Here is an 11012-nt window from a genome sequence, read left to right on the forward strand (position 1 = left end):
GTCGTATTTCCTATCTGAACCTCAGTGGGGACATTGATCTCATTTCCGTAGCATTGATGTGCTTCCCAGCTCAGATTTGGTAGATGATGACATGCAAAAATGATGGAAAATATTTCTTAAGAAATTTTTTTCTTCCAGCCATTAAAAACTTGTGTGCCATGTCACACACATGCACAGACAGCCCTGAGAGCAGAATGGTTTTTGTTTGGAGACACCTTAAAGCTCATCCAGTTCCACCTCTGCCTTGGGCAAGGACACCTTCCACTAGCCTAGGTTGCTCCAAGCTCCATCCAGCCTGGCCTTGGACACTTCCAGGGATGGGCAATCCACAGCTTCTCTGGGCAACCTGTGCCAGGGCCTCAGCACCCTCACAGGGAAGAATTTCATCCTAATATCTAATCTAAATCTCTCCTCTTTTAGTTTCAAACCATTCCCCCTTGTCCTTGTCTTTTCTGAAGCATACATTTTCTCACCAATCTGCATTCAGATGTCAATGATTAGTTTGAGGTAAGACGATGAGAACCTCCTGTGAATATCAGTGTTGATCCTTGTTCATTTTGAAGAGCAAGGAATACTCAGAAAGAAATTGGCTTCTTGGTTTGCAGATCTTTGCCTCATGGACATAAACTTCATTTAGAAGGTGTTAATTAAGTTCTGTTGGACATTCGGAATAAACTGAGACATTAATTCTGGACTTGCAGATTTTAGGAAGGCAAACCAACCTTTTTTTTGTCTGATTTCTAGCAGGTCCTGTCTCCCAGGACCTCTGAGGCTCCTGGCCCCTGTGTGGGTGTGGGCTTTGGTGGTGCTACCTCACAGGTAAGAGCAGGGCAGTGGAGGAGGTGCAGAAGAGCAAACTCCCACCTGGCCATGGATCACCTCTGTATTCAGAACATCCTAAAGGCTCAGCCCCAGTGTTGACTAAAACCATCAGCAAGGAACTCTGTCATGTGAATTTACACAAAGCATATTTCTTGGGTCAGGCACAAAATCAAAATTCCTTTAAGGAAGATGAGACTTTAAACACTTGCTGTCGGGGAAAAAAAATAAGTCTCCAAAGGCCTTATCTCACGCATGATACAGTCACAAACATCTGCTTCCGTTTCAGTCTTTCCTTCTGTTAAAAACTAAAGAGAGTGTTTCCAGATCCCTGGAGCAGCTGTCCCTTTTAAGCCACATTCACAGCAATATGACACACACTGTTGGCCTGTGGATGGAAAAATGCTGTATTTATCAAAACAGATAGTTTTTATCTCTTATTTTTGGATGATTGTGAGGTAAAGAAGCAGAATTCTGTTACCAGATTTTTTTCATTCAGTATTTTGAATTCTGAATTAGAAACTGGCAAGTGTATCTGGTGTATTTCAGGAGTCTCATCAATAGAAAATGTGAGATGCAAATTCAACTAAAGCCTACAGTTTAATCCTCATTAAGGGACTCATTGGTGTCCACTTTATCAGAATAATGAGATAGAAAACAAGAGTCCTGAGGGAGGCCTTAATTAGGACTTTTGGCAGGTCTGTTAAAATGACTGTATGATGACTGATTCAGGGGGTTTGCTGTCACTGCATTTTCCTGCTAATATGCTTTTGCAAATATACCTTATATTCCTGTGCCTTAAAATCCATTTGGGGTCTAGTTCAAGTAGCTCTCCTCATTCTGTAGTTTTTCAAATCCTTCCTCCAAATACTTGCAGACCTTCAGTGCCCCTGCCCAGCCAGACATTAGGACACAGGTTTTACTTGCAGGGCTCCTTAAAAATTGTTATGTGTTGATGGCCAATGTGGGAGGCAGTTGAATCTTACCAAACTGATTGAAGAAAATCTAAGGCAAAACCAGGGGGGAAAAAAGTTCCTGCTTAGGATACACATACTCTATTCAAGCAGGGGCAAATAATTTATTCTTGTTATGCCTTTGATCACTGCCTAGAAACAGGAACAGAATATTATTTACTTGCTTGTGTTGCTTTTCTTATTATTGTTTCCTCTTTTAACCTTCCTCAGACAAAACCTTCTTTTTATTGTGTGTGCAGAGACCTCAAACTCTCCAATGCTGATTGTGGCTATCATCTGCTCCTGCAGCAAATCCTCACCACAGCACATTCCTTTTGGACTGCAGCACATCTCCCTTCTCTGCTTTCTCCACAGCTCAAGCACTACCTGGCATCAGACTTGGCTGCTACTTTGGCCAATTAAATGTTATTTCACGAACAGGTGAATTTCCAGAAGCTGAATGACTCTGCAGAGCTCTGATCCCAGAAGCAGGAAGGGTTTCCAACACCTCAGATAATCAGTGGGTCAGGAATGCCCCAGACCTTCAGCTGCTGGAGTCTGGAGCAGGTACTGGAGACGTACCTGCCTGTACCAGCCTTGTTCTGGCTTTCTCATGACTCTTTTACTATCCAGCAGGAGGCTTTCCAACTATATTTCCAGACTTTTGGTCTGACTATAAAAGTAGTAAATTAAGTGTAACTTGTTATGATTATGCTAACAATTACATTTAATAACAATTGATTAATCTACCATAATTCCATGGCTATAAAACTAGCTAGTGACTTCTCCCCAATCCAAGACAGAGTTCACATCCACACAGATCAGCTTTCTCACCCTCCACAACCGACAACTCCACTTGAATTTTCTACCAGCCATGATTCCTGCGTGCAAACCCCAAGATGCTCTGTGGTTGTTGCTGTTTGGAATGGGCCAAAAACGAGTCCAGGGATCATTCCAGCAATGAACAGTGCAATTTTACCACAAGGCAGTGCTTTGGGCTGGGGCTGGCTCTGCCTTAGGAGCACAGCTGCACTTGAAAACTTTCCTCATGAAACTTCTTTGAAATCCATGATTGCAACTGCCTCTCTTGCTGTATTATAATCAAAGTGCTTCAGCAAAGTTGTTCATTTTTTCCTTTTACAACATAAAATTCATCAGAAAACTGAGAAAATTCGAGCAACTGGTTGAAAATCTAGAAGATAAAATGGCTACTTAAACATTTTTACTGTCACTAGACTAAAAATTATTGTTTCATTTCCTCTGTAAAGATACATATAGTACTTAGTACTTACTGTTGTGCATTGTTCTTGAAGTAAACAATAAAATGTGAGCAAAAAGTGAAAGAAGTTCCCACAATATTTAATCTTTACTTTTAAAATGTGTAGGATTGTATTGAAGTTCTACTCTTAACTTCTGGAATACTGTCATGTTTACAGTACCAATCGTCTACAGAGAATTGTTTTCTGGAAAGGACAGAGGAACATGATTGGAATAATTTGACTACCATTGTCCTAGGGGAAAGAGTGCCCTGACTTGGAAGAGGGTCTGTTGAAATATTTGCAATAAATAATGTAGAGAAAACTACGTTATTTCATTGCAGATGCTTGGTATGGAACAGCCAAAGGGACCCTACCCAATATAGACTCTTCCTTTATGGCAGAATTTTTATCCTTAATAAAAACAGATGTTCAAAACTCCAAAACATTTTGTCTGGAGAGACTCCTGCTGTTGTTGACACATCTGTGGGTTGCTCAGGACCCAAAGGGACATCTGGAAGAGAGGAAAGTGATCCCACTGGGATCAGGTGACCAAGAGTTTATGCAACCACAAGCAAGGATTGGACCTTCTACCTCCACCTCCTGTCAAGGTTCCACCATGTAGAAAAATTTCCACCCATTAACTCTGTTATTCATAATGGAAATATTAAAAAAAAATAGGTAAAAATCCAGCAGTGAATTTTTCCAGGGAAGGTTCGTTGGATAGTAGGAAAAAAATATTCACAGAAACAGTGGTCAAGCATTGGAAGAGGCTGCCCAGGGCAGTGGTGGAATCACCATTTGCAGGGGGATTTGAAAGATGTGTAGATGGAGAGTTGGAGACATGGTTTAGTGGTGGGCTTGGCTGGGGGAATCATCGGACCCAACAATTTTAGAGGTCTTTTCCAACCTTAATGATTCTGTGATTCCCAATTCACAGCAATAATTACCCCATGGTTGAAAAAAAAAAAAAAAAAAACAAACCAAAAAAAACCCCACAAAAACATATTGTTTTCATTGGGTTTTTTTTTATTTTGGTTGGCCAAAATACTTCAGCAGAAATAATCCCTTTGTAAAATAACATAACTTGTCTCATTCTCTGGATAGGACATGGGGGGTCCCAGTCCTGGCCAGGCAAGAGTTGCGGCCCTGCTGGGAACAGGAAATATTGTGTTATCAGTCCCGATTTGCAAAGCAGTGCTTTGGATGAGGATGTTGCATAAGGCCTCTGGAAAGGCATCCTAAATGTTTTTTTTCCTGAAATGAAGGAGTTTGAGATAGCAAACAAAGACAACAAGGTTGTCCCACTTTTCTGGCAAGGCTCCAGTTTGATAATTACAATTTCACCTTTGCAAGTTCCCTGTACAATTTTAATTGCAAAAGCTTACATGTGTGTCCCCCTTGAATTCATGGGGCATTGGTCAGTTGAGATTCATGTTTGCCACACTGACTCCCAAAAAAAAGTGAATTTTTCTGGCAGAGGAGAAGGAGGTGTTCTAATGTTCTTTAAAATTCCATATACTGGAAAATGCTGTGTCCACATGTGTCACCTTCAGGAAAAGATCTTTGGATGATCTGAGATCACAGGAAGGCTTTATGTTTTCTAAGACATTTATATCAGCTTAATCATTTGAAATGGAGGTGTAGCTTTTATAGAAATACCCTATTGCTTTGATGGGTAATATAAGTCTCTATTAAATTCCATTAAAATAATTTAGAATTCCATATGTTATTTTTCTTATTATTCATAGCTCTGAATGAAAAAATATCTATTTTTTTCCTAATGTAAACTTGCCTTGCATTTAATTCCAGGTAGTGTCATGAACTTTTCTCTATGAGGCAGAAGATTCTTGTGGTTCCTGATGTGGTTCTGTGCAAGTGAAATAAAAATTCAAGGCTGTCACTGTTTAGCCTTAGAGATGCATTAAAGGAGGTGGAACTCCTTAAGTTTTCCACCACAAGGGTTTCAGTGCTGGCAGTAGCTTTCCACATAATTTTCAGTTTTCTAACATCCTTTTTTAATGTCTAGAGATCTGAACTCAATAAAGTATTGATCTCTCCAGTGATGAGCTTGGAGACAAATTCACTGCTATTCATTACTGACCCTATGTTACATATGTAAGAACATTATTAATTCTCACCCCTTCTAAATTTTTTCGCTTGCAGATGATGAACCAAGTCTTCAAACAGAGCTTTCCTGTTTAGAAGTATGGCTTTTCTTCTAGTATTATTTTTTAGTATTATTTAATTAATATTATTTAATTTTGTATCATTACTTACTATTTATTACATCTAATAAAACAGCATTAATTAGAAACCGAACATTTTAAACATGTTGATGCTGAATAGGCATGTTTGACTAAATATTTCAAGTCACTGTATTTGCAACATCCAAGATATTTTACCTCTGAAAAATTCACAGAATTCTTTGTCATGTATCTTTTTTTCCTACTCAGGAACTTGCTGGAATAGTTCTTCTGCTTGCTTACAGATTTGAGGATTTATTGGTTTATTTGGTACTTCTGGGCATGCAGCAGGTAGTTAGTCAACTGTAACAGCTTCTGAATCCCAGCTGTGCCTACTAAGCACATTGAAACCTGAGAACATTGGATCTGCTGCAGACATTTATCCCAAAAATCCCTTATCAGAAATCCCTGTGCTACACTGCACCTCTGAAAAACAGTTTGTAGCAGAAGAGTTTTATTCAGACCAAACTAGTTTTCCTCTGCCCTACAAGCCACCTCTTGACATAAGCAGTTTTGCTTCCTCTTTAAGCATCCCCATTTGAGGGACAATATCAATAAGGTTATGGAAAATCAAGTGTGGAATCACCCAGACATTTCAGATTTCCTGCAGGGTTTCCAACAATGCTCTGCCTGTCTGCACCACGTTTGACTCCATGGTACCTGCACACCAAGCTGAGTCAGAGGGACTGGAGCTGCTGATGTTTTATATCTCTGAGAAAATACACTGTAGATGATTTCAGAATTGCCTCAGGGTCTTATTCGTGAGGTTTCAGTGTGCATCAGTTACAAGGGGAAAACAGCATTAACTAGAAACCAAACAGAAAATAACTAAACTGGGTCATTCCACAGCCAGTTATTAGAAGAGCTTTCTAATCTCTCAAAGGCTTTCCTATTTCTGTCCAGACACTGGTTTTATAAAGTGTCCCTTCGGAGAGACAACTTGCATCTTCATTTTCCACTCCTGTCTTTCACACTTTTGTGGAAACCTTTGCGGTCATTTATCACCAGTTTGCAGCAAAACAAGCAGAACCTCTGAACCTGTCTCACACCAGAGTGCCATTAAGAAAAACAATTTTCCATTTAACTCAGTATTGTTCACATGTGAAGTTTATATCTCCTAATGAGACATTGTTCTCCATGGGTATTTTCCCCCCCTATTTCATTATTACAGCTCCCTTTAGGCAGGTTTCCCTTGAGTTTTAATTATGAAAACAACACCTGTTTTCAATGCCACTGTTGGAGTTTTCATCTGCTCCAGAGAAAGCATTTGCCCCTCTGTTATCTCCAATGTCTGCCACTCTCTGCGTTGATTTCCCAGAAAATGCTTTATCGATTTTATCTCGACATTTCAGTGAATGCCTCATCTTCCTCATTCTTCCTGCTTCTGAATTTTAGAAAGAGCTACTTACCTTTGCTCTCTCTGGGCTCCCAGTTAGAGAACACTTGTGATTTTCCTTTTGGGTTTTAAACCCCTGTGTGATCAGACCTTTTGCTGCTATGCCCTGTGTTTTTTGAACCCGCTCTCTGGGCCACGAGGGAAATGGAAGGAATTTTATTTCCTGGTCTTTAGTCAAACCTTAAGACATATTGCAATATTTCTAACATTCACTCTGCTTTTAAGCTTGACTTTACAAGTTGTTTTCATCCTTCACATTTGTGTTGGTTTGGATTAAAGAGCCTGTGTTGTTTCATGTTCAGTACATACATCTAATCATAAAATTATGCTGGTGTTACCTTCAAAATCTTGGGCAAATTTTTCTCCTAAATTATTCTGGCTATATTTGAAGTGTTATGTTAGTCTTCTATTATACTGGAAATAATAAATAGTGGTGAATAATAAAGCAGTTATCACCTTCACTGTCTTCTGCCTTTAATTCATATGTAATCTTTCATCACTGCTGAGGGGCAAATAAGGCAAAAAGAATAATTTTCACTATGTATTCAGAATAACAATAATAATAAAGTAGTTCCCATCTAGCAATTTACACTGAAAGAACAAAGAAAGTTAGTTTTAGAACACTGCCAAGCTTATAAAATATTACTCTAAGAAGATGGACAGACCTGAGTACTAGAAAAAAGGACCTATACAGAAATTTCTGGATTTTCCTTAAAGAAATGGCGGCCACTGTGTCAGAGCCAAGCAATATCCTGACTCACAGATTTGGATAAAGCAAAGAACTGGATTAGGTTGATATCCCAAAGCACAGCCATGTGTACAGGGAGTTTGGGATCTGTTTTGTCCAGCACTAACCTAAAGAGTAAGTGACTACTTTAAACCAGAGGTTCATCTTCCTCCTAGAGCTTATAAAGACAAATAATTAAAGTCTCAAGATACTTGTTCTTAGAAAAGGATGGATCATCCCCAGATCCACTCTCTCTTTCTGACAGCAGAAGAATCAAACAGACTGAAAGTTTAAGTTTTTTACTCAGGGAAAGGTATTTTCCACCATAAATCTAACTAACAAAAGTGGTTTCAGGTGTCATTCTCTTGTTCCAAATGAGATCACTCAGCCTGGCACAAAATAATCATCTGTGAAATCTTAATGGAACACAAATTATCACCCCTCCTTCCATGCCTCATTTAATGATTATGTTATTTCCCAGTTAATTCCCTCTCTTCCCGCTCTCAGAAATCCAAATATAGATAAATTAAATATTGTTTTATTAATAATTAATTAAATATTGTTTTATGACTAAAAACAGAAGCTCAAGCAAATTAGCAATGTTTTCTTTGGCCATTTTTAGGGTGTTTCCCTAAACATGATGAAAAAGTTTAAAATTATGCCATGTCTGTTTCTTTCTTTCTTCTCTAGTAGTGGTAAGTCAAGCCAATTTAATTTTCACCATGGGTTTTTGGATCACTGTTACCTCACTGATAGAAATAAATTCCATAAGCATTTCTCACCCTGATGGAAAGTAAGCAAGTGATTGAAATTAATTGACTCCTAGATTAAAAGCAAATACTTAAATAGATAGATAAGCATTGGAAGAATGTTATAATAGAAAATTTGCATTAACATCCCTCCTTCCGTCTTCTCCACCTTCTCTTATTCCTTCCAGATCTTGTTTCTCTTGAAATACATATAAATTTCTTGAGGACAGATCTTTAATTTTGGGTTTATTTGCAAAAACCTTGCCTTTGAATGTATGCATATGCATATTTGTGAATGTATATATCTACATATATCTACATATACACAACGCACAACGATTTCTGGGACAAGCTAAAAAAATTTTTGGTTTAATTAGATCTTATGTCATTAAATTATTCTGCTCCTAAAAATGATGGCTTAATTTTTTTTCATTTTCTTATTTTGAAGACCAAGAGGAATAAAGGTGAGCTTAAATAAGAGGAATTCTTATGGACAGCTACTATACAAAATTCACAGATCATATTTTAAAATAAGTAATGAAGAAAAATAAGTCTAATGGAGAAAAACATACTTAACTGATCTGCAAAATATAGAATTAACAGAATTTTCATTTTGTTTGGAAATACTTTGTCCTAAGTCCTCTTTGCCATTCCAATCGCAGATGGAAATTTCAGTTTAGAGATGGTCATGAGCAGCATCTTTATATCTTTCCTTCCACTGGGAACAAATGTGACAAATTCCCATCAAAGGACATGAATATAGATTTAAGCCTGCATTCTGATTTTTGTCACAGCTTCTGAGGTCTTAAATTCAGGTAAGCAAAAGTAGAATGAGGTTTTCTTTGCCCACACAGGTCTTCCTGAGCAGCCCATCACAATTCCTATACCAGTCTGTTTCAGAATTGTCCCAATTTTCCAAGTCCCACCACAGGTCAACGTTTTCCCTTCAAGGTGGCAAAATTAATTAAGTACCCCAGCTTTTCTGTTTTGTGTTGTATTTAGCCTTCAGTGCTCACAGGCAATGATATTTTTTGTGTACATGTGTGCTATACTGGGGTTATCAGTAATACAGAGGTGGTTTAGTATTACTACTTGAAAAAAGTCCCAAACTAAGGGTTTTCAGGATTAAAAGAAGTCTTAATTACAGCAGGAAATTTCAGATACAGTGAAAAGACAATGAGGAGTCATAAGGGCCATCTATTGTGCTGTGTAATAGTGGATCATGTGGGAAAGGAGTTTGTGTAGCTGCATGATAACAAAGGAGATGAAGGATCTCACAGTGGAGACTTGTTTTATGGGAAGGTCTTCAAGTTTTCGCATTAGGAGGAGTAATTTTTTTTTTTTCCCCAGGGGGTTCACAATATGTCCTGCAGTCTGTTGTTCAGGCTTTTCCTAGAATCTGAAACATGGGGATGTAGTAAAAAAAGAAGTGAGACAGAAAGCAATACAGGGAGAAGATTTCCTAGTCTTCCAGAAGTTCTACAAGTTCTGAGCAATTCACTATAAATTCACTTACTCTATTAATATGAATATGAACCTGGTCTAGTGGAAGATGTCCCTGGTCATGGCAGGGTGTTGGAATGAGACTTATAAGCTCCCTTCCAACCATTCTGTGATTCTACAATTCTATGAATATTCCATATTGTTGCAGAGAAAACCCCACAGATTCCTATTTAACATTCATTAGTATAATCTGCCCTTTAACATGTTGTTAATTTGATTCATATCTTATTTTTTTATTTGAAAAAAAATCCTTTTAAGGTCTGAACAAGGACATTCCAATGGGGTTGCTTTGGGTGGTTTTTTTTTTTTTTTTGTTTGTTTGGTTTTTTTTTTACATTGCAGCAAGAAAAATAAAGGAATAACATTTTCAGCTCCCCATGATCCCAAAAATTCAGATGACTCATATCCACAAAGTCATATCCCTTGAAGCACTGGCTTGGGGGAAACTTTGCTAAAACAACCAAACATTCATCAAGAGATAATTGCCAGCACTGGATAAACGTGCAGAAGCGAAAGAAAGCTGAGGGACTTTTTATGTTGGCAAAGGCCATTACTCATCAGGTGACAGTTGTAGCTTTGGAACTGCAAATGCTGCTGTGCTTTGGTATTCACAACAAAAAAATAAATCCACAAACAACACAGAAGTGTAACAAAAGCCCTGCTAATGTTTAAATTTTATAGTGAGATACAGCCACCAGGCACTAGCAGAGAAGAATATTTCTGATTGGCTACCAGCTGTTGGAGCTGCACAGATGAGCTGGAAAGGAGCAATTTACAAGCTATTTCATATTTAAAACTGTTAAGTCCTGTGCAAAACAATGTTTTCTTTCTGAGAAAAACAACAGAAAAAAAATATCCCCAGAACAAAGGAAACAGTCACTAGAACAAATTCTCCCACCACAACAACAAAATTCAGATTTCTCTTTATTTTTTTCAAATACTTTATTTCTACAAGTGGATTAGTGTCATTTCTTTATGCTAAAAATCAGACTTGTTTCTTAGAAACATTAATTACTGCCGTGTCATAGTGTCACAGTTTAACTTGCAACTCATTTTTTAATCATTGCTGCATCAACAGAGCTATTTTAATACAAAGTCTTCCAAAATTTGTGGATGCAGCTACGTAAATTGTGATTAACTAAGAAAGATTATGGTGCTTAAGCTAGAATGGAAGTAATAAATGTTTATTTCTGGAAAATGTAAAAGATTTGTGCAAAACCATTGCATTCTATATATAGTCCTTCATTTAACAGCTCTACAAACCTGCAAAAGTTGGTTCTTGTTGAAAACTGCCAGGCTACATACAATGAAATCTGGAGTAATAACACCAGAGAGCTGTCAGTCAGCCATCCATCCATCTAAT

The 11012-nt window shown here is 37.8% G+C and overlaps 1 long non-coding RNA gene across 1 annotated transcript; it reads left to right on the forward strand.

Moving 5' to 3' along the window:
* The first annotated feature begins 294 nt into the window (after positions 1-294).
* LOC137471981 (uncharacterized) lies at positions 295-2841 on the forward strand. The gene is made up of 2 exons (XR_010997941.1): positions 295-819; positions 2035-2841. It is a non-coding gene; the product is annotated as an uncharacterized lncRNA (long non-coding RNA).
* The last annotated feature ends 8171 nt before the right edge of the window (positions 2842-11012 follow it).

The sequence above is a fragment of the Anomalospiza imberbis genome, chromosome 3 (assembly GCF_031753505.1).
Source record: "Anomalospiza imberbis isolate Cuckoo-Finch-1a 21T00152 chromosome 3, ASM3175350v1, whole genome shotgun sequence".
Taxonomy (NCBI): Eukaryota; Metazoa; Chordata; class Aves; order Passeriformes; family Viduidae; genus Anomalospiza; species Anomalospiza imberbis.